Consider the following 9059-nt stretch of genomic DNA (forward strand, 5'->3'; position numbering starts at 1 on the left):
ATTTATGTTATCTTGAATTTGTAGAATTGTTCGTGCTATCCCATGAAATGTTGGTGTAGTATCCATTTCATGATCTGCAACTAATTTCTTTAGCTTTAATTTGATAGCAACATACCATTTTATATTATAATTAAATTTTTCAGCTTCTCTTAAACATATATCAAGTACAATTGGTTTCAAGCTTTGAAATATCAATATAGGATCAATAATTTCAAACTTATCCCATCTAAAACGCAAACAGTTTCCATTTATACCTCTCTCTGTAATGGGCCTATACATTTTTGTATGTTTTTTTAATATACATAAAAACTAAACTAAACTTAATATCAATTAGTCTTATTGAAATACCTTTCTACCATGATATGATGATGTATGGAGATGAGTGTGGTATTCCAAGAATTTTTGTCTTGGTGATATCCTGGTAGTGGAGGATTGAACTGGCCTCCTAAAATCAATAAAAAATTCTATGTTCTTTCAAAAGTTTCAATTATGAATGAATAGTAGGAGTGAGTGAGAGGGAGTAGGTAGAAGAGAGCATAATAGTAGGAGTGAGTGAGAGAGAGTAAGTAGAAGAGAGTATGATAGTAGGAGTGAGTGAGAGAGAGTAAGTAGAAGAGAGCATAATAGTAGTAGTGAGTGAGACGGATGCTTTTTGGTTGAGAAACTGAAAGCTGTTTGACTTGTGCACAAGCACCGCCCGCCCGCACCCTCTAGCCTCTCAGCTTCAATCTGGAATTCCTCTCTTTATCAAGTTGCACTGTGCATGCCAACCGGTTTCAGGTGTGTGAAAGAGAGCGATAGTAGGAGTGAGTGAGAGGGATGCCTTTTGGTTGAAGGTTGTGTCACTCAACTCTTGTGGCTATGTGTATGATAGAAAGAGAGCAAGAGTATGAACTAAAACTATAGTATCATAAAACTGTAATAGAAAAGTAGTCTACTCACAATTATTATTGAACTCCTCCATTTTCATGTCCTGGTTCAGAATAGCTTCCCATTAGGGTGACTTCTCTCCATTTTGTTTTCTTTAACTACAGGTTCCTGAAAAGATGAAAGTGAACTTAATCAATAATCCATCTTCTATACCTAATATTTTAAGAATATGTGCTAGAATTCCTTAATTTATTCAAATCAAATCATATTCAAAATTAATAACCTTAGTTGCTTGAAGCAGTCTTGCAGACAATGGAATTAAACTCATAATCAAGTATACATGGTTCCCAAGAAGATGAAAGTGAACTTAATCAATAATCCATTTTCTATACCTAATATTTTAAGAATATGTGCCAGAGTTCCTTAATTTATTCAGAATCATAATCAAGAATTAATAACCTTAGTTGCTTGAAGCAGCCTTGCAGACAATGAAATTAAACTCATAATGAAGGTTCTAACCTTATTCATAAGCTCAGTAGCATAAAGTCTCATACTACCTAATAAAATTAACTCATGATCAAAATTCTACTTATAATATTAATTAAGGTTGAGAGACATTGCCTAATGAACTCACAATAAAATTCCACATTCCATTTTAAGAATATGTGCCAGAGTTCCTTAATTTATTCAGAATCATAATCAAGAATTAATAACCTTAGTTGCTTGAAGCAGCCTTGCAGACAATGAAATTAAACTCATAATGAAGGTTCTAACCTTATTCATAAGCTCAGTAGCATAAAGTCTCATACTACCTAATAAAATTAACTCATGATCAAAATTCTACTTATAATATTAATTAAGGTTGAGAGACATTGTCTAATGAACTCACAATAAAATCTCTAAAAACAATCAAAATTATAACCAATCTTCATTAACTCATCCTACCTTCTGTGACAGAAACAATAAACTTTGAAATGAATCTTGTACAGTACATGTAATTTGAGTTTGATTTATGCCAATCACAGTAGAGATAGGGAAGAAACAGAGAGAGTGAGTAAGAAGGGGACTGCTACACTCATAAAAATTACTACCACATTAGAATAGATTATAACTCAAGAAATTATAATAGATAACACTCACCTCCATGTTTTCCAACTTGGAAGGTAGAAGAATATGCACAGATGTTTTCTGTATGTAGGCTACACCTCTAAACTGCTTCCTTGAATACAGAGTGTATAACTCCAGACTAGAAATCAGCTTTTATAGTCTGGAACTGGAAGCTGTTTACTTCACTCACACCGGAGAAACTGGAAGCTGTTTGAGCCACTTTCACTTTACTCTGAAGAAACTGTTGTTGAGGCCAAACAGCTTTCTGTCTCAACACAAAAATGTCTAGCCTACAGCAAAAAGTGAAATTATCCTTATTTTTTGTTCAATCTTGACAAATGAGGTGTCAATGGATTCGTTATTAGATTTACTGGAAAAAGTTATTCTTGTAATTTTTTTGTAAAATTAATGGTTTCTTAGTTATTCAAGAAATTGGATCTAGTTTTTCCATGAGATCCTTATTTTTTGTTCAATCTTGACAAATGGGGTGTCAATGGATTTGTTATTAGATTTACTGGAAAAAGTTACTCTTGTGGATTTTTTGTAAAATTAACAGTTTCTTAGTTATTCGAGAAATAAAAAACAGCTGGATCTATGAGATCCTTATTTTTTGTTCAATCTTGACAAGTGGGGTGTCAATGGATTCGTTATTAGATTTACTGGAAAAAGTTACTCTTGTGGATTTTTTGTAAAATTAACGGTTTCTTAGTTATTCAAGAAATTGGATCTAGTTTTTCCATGAGATCCTTATTTTTTGTTCAATCTTGACAAATGGGGTGTCAATGGATTTGTTATTAGATTTACTGGAAAAAGTTACTCTTGTGGATTTTTTGTAAAATTAACGGTTTCTTAGTTATTCGAGAAATAAAAAACAGCTGGATCTATGAGATCCTTATTTTTTGTTCAATCTTGACAAATGGGGTGTCAATGGATTTGTTATTAGATTTACTGGATAAAGTTACTCTTGTAGATTTTTTGTAAAATTAACGGTTTCTTAGTTATTCGAGAAATAAAAAAAACTGGATCTAGTTTTTCCATGAGATCCTTATTTTCTGTTCAATCTTGACAAATGGGGTGTCAATGGATTTGTTATTAGATTTACTGGAAAAAGTTACTCTTGTAGATTTTTTGTAAAATTAACGGTTTCTTAGTTATTCAAGAAATAAAAAAAACTGGATCCAGTTTTCCCATGAGATCCTTATTTTTTGTTCAATCTTGACAAATGGGATGTCAATGGATTCGTTATTAGATTTACTGGAAAAAGTTACTCTTGTAGATTTTTTGTAAAATTAACGGTTTCTTAGTTATTCGAGAAATAAAAAAAACTGGATCTAGTTTTTCCATGAGATCCTTATTTTCTGTTCAATCTTGACAAATGGGGTGTCAATGGATTTGTTATTAGATTTACTGGAAAAAGTTACTCTTGTAGATTTTTTGTAAAATCAACGGTTTCTTAGTTATTCAAGAAATAAAAAAACTGGATCTAGTTTTCCCATGAGATCCTTATTTTTTGTTCAATCTTGACAAATGGGGTGTCAATGGATTCGTTATTAGATTTACTGGAAAAAGTTACTCTTGTAGATTTTTTGTAAAATTAACGGTTTCCTAGTTATTCAAGAAATAAAAAAAAGCTGGATCTAGTTTTTTTTTCTCCAAAAAAAGTGGGAAATCTTCATTTGAGGTTTATTGTGAGATTAGGGGTATGGCTAGGTTAGGTTAGATCGGATTACATTGGATTGGGCAAGGTTAGAACCAAGAATCAGATTTGGAGCCAGGTTTGAGCCAGCTTTTCTCCAGAAGTCTCACTTTACCCCTACTACGAAAAGAGTTCAGAATAAATGTAGTTGTTTTATCAGGTGGTTTTCCATCAATTTTCAAATACTGTACTTCACTTTCTATGATAACATTGCCAATAGGAGCAGTCAAATTGAAATTTGAATGGGAAGTTCAATTCAAGAGGCTAATGATTCTGTAGCTAATTCAAGATTTTCATAGTTTGTAGTTGAGAGTCCTGTTTGTATATAGTTATGTTGCAGATTGCAGTTCGTTAGTATCAGCTTATTTGTCATTGAAGTTTGTTATAGTTGATGTATTTATTTCAAGTACTGTACCTAAGATTCATGTAATAATGTATTGGGTATTTTGATGATTCTAATCAATATTGAATGTTCCCTGGTATTTGAATCATAACCAACTCAGTTTGGAACAATCCAAAAATATAAGAATATACAGTAGTACATAATAATCATGTACATATAAGAAAATATAAGATTACCTTTCCGCTTAGCTTTCTCAACCAGTCCTGCTTATTTTTTAAACGTTTTTATCAATAGAAAACATTTAAATAAATCATCATCACAGTAGAATTCTTCAATAATTTTATATCGCATTGAAATTCTATAGATGATTCTCTAAATGATCTTTCATAATGTTCAATGGTTATAATAATTATTCTTTAATGCTTTCAACTTTTTAGAACCAGAATGCTAGTAATGAATTGTTGATACGCGTTAAAGGTAGCAATCACCCACCATATTTACAACATAGCAAGCAACCGATAATACTCTCAGGTATTTGGATGTTTCGTGCTAGGATTCCTCATCATTTCTCGAATTCTCGGGTAGCAACCCGGGTTATCCGCAGGAATTCCACGGTTACGAACCGAGGTTTCGATCTTCGATACCAGTCGGCATATCACTCTATCACCGGTCACGAGAAGATGGGAGCCTGTTATCTCGAGTGGGATTCGGAAATTCGTGATTTGGGGAGTTTACATTCCGCGGAGAGATTGGAGACTATCGATGCGCGTGGATTCTATCGTGTAACTCCATGTAGATTCCCGTTAAACACAGATTGCGGTTAAGTTTGAATTCCCGCTGAATGAAGATTCCTTTAACTGTTGCTTCCTGTTAACTATAGATTTCTGTCGAATGTGAATTCCCGTTGAAGATTCCTTTAACTGATTCAGTTAACTATGGATTCATGTTGAGATAAATTCCTGTGAATGGGAGATTCTCTCAATGCTGTAGCTTGTTATCATGTACTAAGCAGGCAGATAAGTTATATCGTATAGTGATTACAATTGTTATTCAGGATCTCTGAAATTCCGTCGATTGTAGTAATTCAAGCAGATTTTGGTTTCGAATTCTTGTCTTTGAGTTTTAGTTTGAATTGAGGGAATTATCTACCACTACCAGTTTCTAATTGAGATTGATGCTTGGAAATAGATTACAAAATCAATCATTCAATATCCCATTGAAATCCTATAGATAATTTTCTAAGAGATCTTTCATAATGTTCAATGGTCATAATCATTTTTGTCTTGCAAGTTTTGCTAAATTCAAGTTTATATATTACTCTAAGCTGATTTTACGACTCACACTAGCGCACAAGGAATCTTCATTTTTTGGGTGTTTTTGACTCACCTACTGTACTCATGCATGTGAGCATAAATTAAATCTCCATTTAATAACTATTATTTATTATATGAATAAGGATATCATTTCGTTACTATTTCCAATAAAATAAATTAACATTTCCCTAATTTTTATATACGGTATGTATTTTAGTTAAGTGCAGTAGCATTTATTCATTTTTTTGTAAAGCTTTTTTGTATTTGGTTTTTTGGCAAATAAATTCATTCATTCGATCACAAAAGTATTCACAATTACATTTTCAGTAACCATTCAATCAAACTCAAATATAAAACAGAATATTTTTTTGAATACTAGAATTAGAAGTTTGAAGCTTATACATTGTGTCTTTCTTTATTTATTTATTTTATTTATTTACAATGCAAATGACACTAATGTAATAACATTGAAAGATAAAATAATAAGGTAGTCCTTGTGCTATTTTTCTTCCAAATTTATAGGTGACAAAGTCCAAGATAAGGTTAGAATTTCACGTGTACAATTTATATAAAATTTTGGTCCAAAATAAACATTAAAACTATAAATTTTGAATTTAGATGGCTTAAATTGATAAATTAATTAGAAATATTCCACTCAATTACCACTCTTTACGAATAATACTGAGTTATTAAACTATTGTTTTCTCTATTCATGGAACGCTCCGCGAATGATTCAATTCGTGCACAACAGTTTCAACGACAGCTCAGATATATACTACGTCACACAACGACGACCAATCACGTGCGAGTACACTTCAGGTGCTAGTTAAAGGCCACGCCCACAATACGCTCTCATTGAAGTTTTGACGTCATCCTATAGACTCCATTTTGTTGAATCGATGAAGGCTTCGGTTTTGAATTATAGATATTTGTTGGTATTTGGAGAAGTAAAAGGTGATATTGGAATGCCATATGAGGTCTAGGCTTGTGCGTGGGTGGATCCGAGGCGGATGATAATAAGAGGGTAATCGACCTACAGTTTTAGGTGGGTTCCAAACAACCGGGAAGCGATTTTATACAACTCATCAATCGTATTTAGATGAGTTGGCTGAAGCGGTGACTCTTTCAACGGAAGTACCAGTTGACCAGTTGAGCATAGTTAAGTATTTGATGAATACTCCTTTAAAACTTTTTAATTTCTCTGACTGATTTAAGAAGTTGAACCTAATAATAAAGCTGTGGAAATAATAAGTCATAAGATTACAGAAGCAATGAAAATTTTAAAATTACTATGAATAGTTGTAATAATATGTAATTTAAATAACCTCATAACATGTAATAGAATATAAAAAGTTACTCAATGATGTTTTAATTCCCATCCAATGAAAGTGATAGTGCTGTATAAAACAAAGTGGATATTTGAAGAGCCATACACAATATAAATTTTGCGAAAATCAATAAAAATTACAACAAAATGACAACCTCTTATTTATGTATTACTTTGATCATTTTAAATTTACTTGACCTTGATCATCCATGTATACAATTTATCGCAAACAAGGATTTGCACATGCCGCTGTACGGATGAAGGGATGGGTCCTCGAAGGGTTTAGGGGGGTTGGGTGAGAAGAGGAAATGTAAGAGAAGGTAGAGAAAAGGATGGGGAAAAGGCGAGAAAGGGTAAGGAAGGGCCAGGATGTACCAACAAACCTTATTCATTCAATTTTGACCGGCCAAGAACGAAGCAGGCTACACTCTCACGCTTTGATATCCAAAACTAAATAATACAACTTTTACACGAGCGCTCGCGCGCCTGTGCGTACGTACTACGTCCTTCAATAATGCCCTTCTTCTATACAGCTAGAGGATTCACTTCAAACAGTCAGAATTCCTCAGAAATATCATGAATGCTACCCATTAAAACAAGGCTGACAGTTTTAAGTTAATCTCACTATATAGCCTTCTATGTGCCCCCCTCTTCCCAACATCTTTGTTGTAATAATACACTTTATTCAGCTTGTTTTAGTGTTGTATTTTGCTGGTGTTAGTGTTGTATTTGATTTGTGTTGGTGTGATATTTGGTTCAGTGTTCACAGCTTCCCGAATTATAATATCAACAATATTACTACCAACTCTCTCGAGCCTGCTACTTTATTACGGTAACCCCTTTCATCCCAAATAAAGATCAAGGCTTCAAGGGGTCGTCGGGGTGAGGATACCTCTTTCTCCACTCCACGTTCACGGAAGAAGCAAAACCCGGCAAAAGACTTAATTGTGTAAATAGTTTGTCGTGTGTGCGCTTTCTGCTTTGGGCTTTATTATTGCGCATGCCTCTATTCAATCGTAGTGAACCCTCTGGTCAGCTTGGAGGTGTGGTGGGGAGGGGAGTGAACTAGGATACCCTTAGAATGATCACTTTATCCTTTATTTGGTTCGTAGATACTTGAACACTACATCAGAATGCAAAAGAATGGTTGTATGGTATGAAAAACAGAATTTAAGATAATCTGTTTTGGTTCAATGATAATAAATCTTCATAAAACAATGAACGAGTCGTACTGTTCATTCATTAACATGTTAGTGCATAAGTATTTTCTCATAGTTCTAATTCTAAACTCTTTGAAAAGTACTTCCCAGCGGTTCGGAACGCACTCATTTCTCTTCATCCACACTCACAAGGGCTGGAGCTCTGTGAGCATCATCTTTATTCATTCATTCATTCTTCATTTATACAATGATTACATTATCAAAATGATAAGGAGAGAAAAAATAAGGTAAACTTGTGCTATTCCTCTCCCAAATTTAGATAAAACATAGTCCGAAATATGTTGTCTTGTAGTTCTTCAATTCACAAAATTTTCAGTCCTCAAGTATTTTCACAAAAATAGTTTTTCAAATTTAGATGCTTCAAAATGTTCACTAGTCTTTGCAGCTTCTAGTTCTCCATTTGTGAGTAGAATACGAGGAAGCAGTTGATCAAGTAAATCAAAATTTTATCCACCACAGTACCTCCGCACAGAATGACCAATTCAGTCTATTCCGGCGTATTCTATAAATGCTGAAATAAGGTGTCCCATGAAAAGTGTTTTCTTTTGGAAGGTGATATAAACTTCAGTGATAAGTTGTGTATTTTTGGCTTCAAAATTTTATAAAATAACATGACTTATTCAATGTGTAGTGATAATTGAGTGTAATATTTAACTATTGTTATGTGTTTTAATTTTTCTAAGTTCAAAATTTATAACTTATATTTATATATTTGGACGCAAATTGAACTTTAACGTTCTCTAGTGGAAACAAACTTTTTTTGAATATGTTATTTATTATCAAAATTGGGAATAGAATAGTTTTGTGCCAAGCCTGTTGTTCCTTCCTAATCATATTTATATGATTTGTGTTGTATCTAGGAATAAATAATTAAAATCTTAAGAAAACAAAACAAGAAGAACAAACACAACAAACAAACTCACTAGTTTATGTATTTCTTGTATTGGGAATTGAACTCTTTTTTAATAATTGGAAATTTGAAAAAATAAAGTGAAAGTCTATCGATAAGTTTCAGAGGCCTTATATATTTTTAAATAAAATGTAATGAAAATCGTCGAAATCAGTTTTGTTTTGGTCTCTTGAAAATATGACCAAACTATGTTGATCATTTTCGAAATACTGATTAGGCCTGCCAGCTCGTGACCACACTGCAGACCTATTCTACATCTACTGAAGACAACTT

The 9059-nt window shown here is 32.9% G+C and overlaps 1 long non-coding RNA gene across 1 annotated transcript; it reads right to left on the reverse strand.

The window, feature by feature from the left end:
• Window positions 1-7: 7 nt before the first annotated feature.
• LOC120349226 lies at window positions 8-2149 on the reverse strand. Its single transcript, XR_005570310.1, has 3 exons — window positions 2011-2149; window positions 943-1038; window positions 8-445 (listed from the first exon to the last, which is right to left on the reverse strand). It is a non-coding gene; the product is annotated as an uncharacterized LOC120349226 (long non-coding RNA).
• Window positions 2150-9059: the final 6910 nt, after the last annotated feature.

The sequence above is a fragment of the Nilaparvata lugens genome, unplaced genomic scaffold (genome assembly GCF_014356525.2).
Source record: "Nilaparvata lugens isolate BPH unplaced genomic scaffold, ASM1435652v1 scaffold8854, whole genome shotgun sequence".
NCBI lineage: Eukaryota > Metazoa > Arthropoda > Insecta > Hemiptera > Delphacidae > Nilaparvata > Nilaparvata lugens.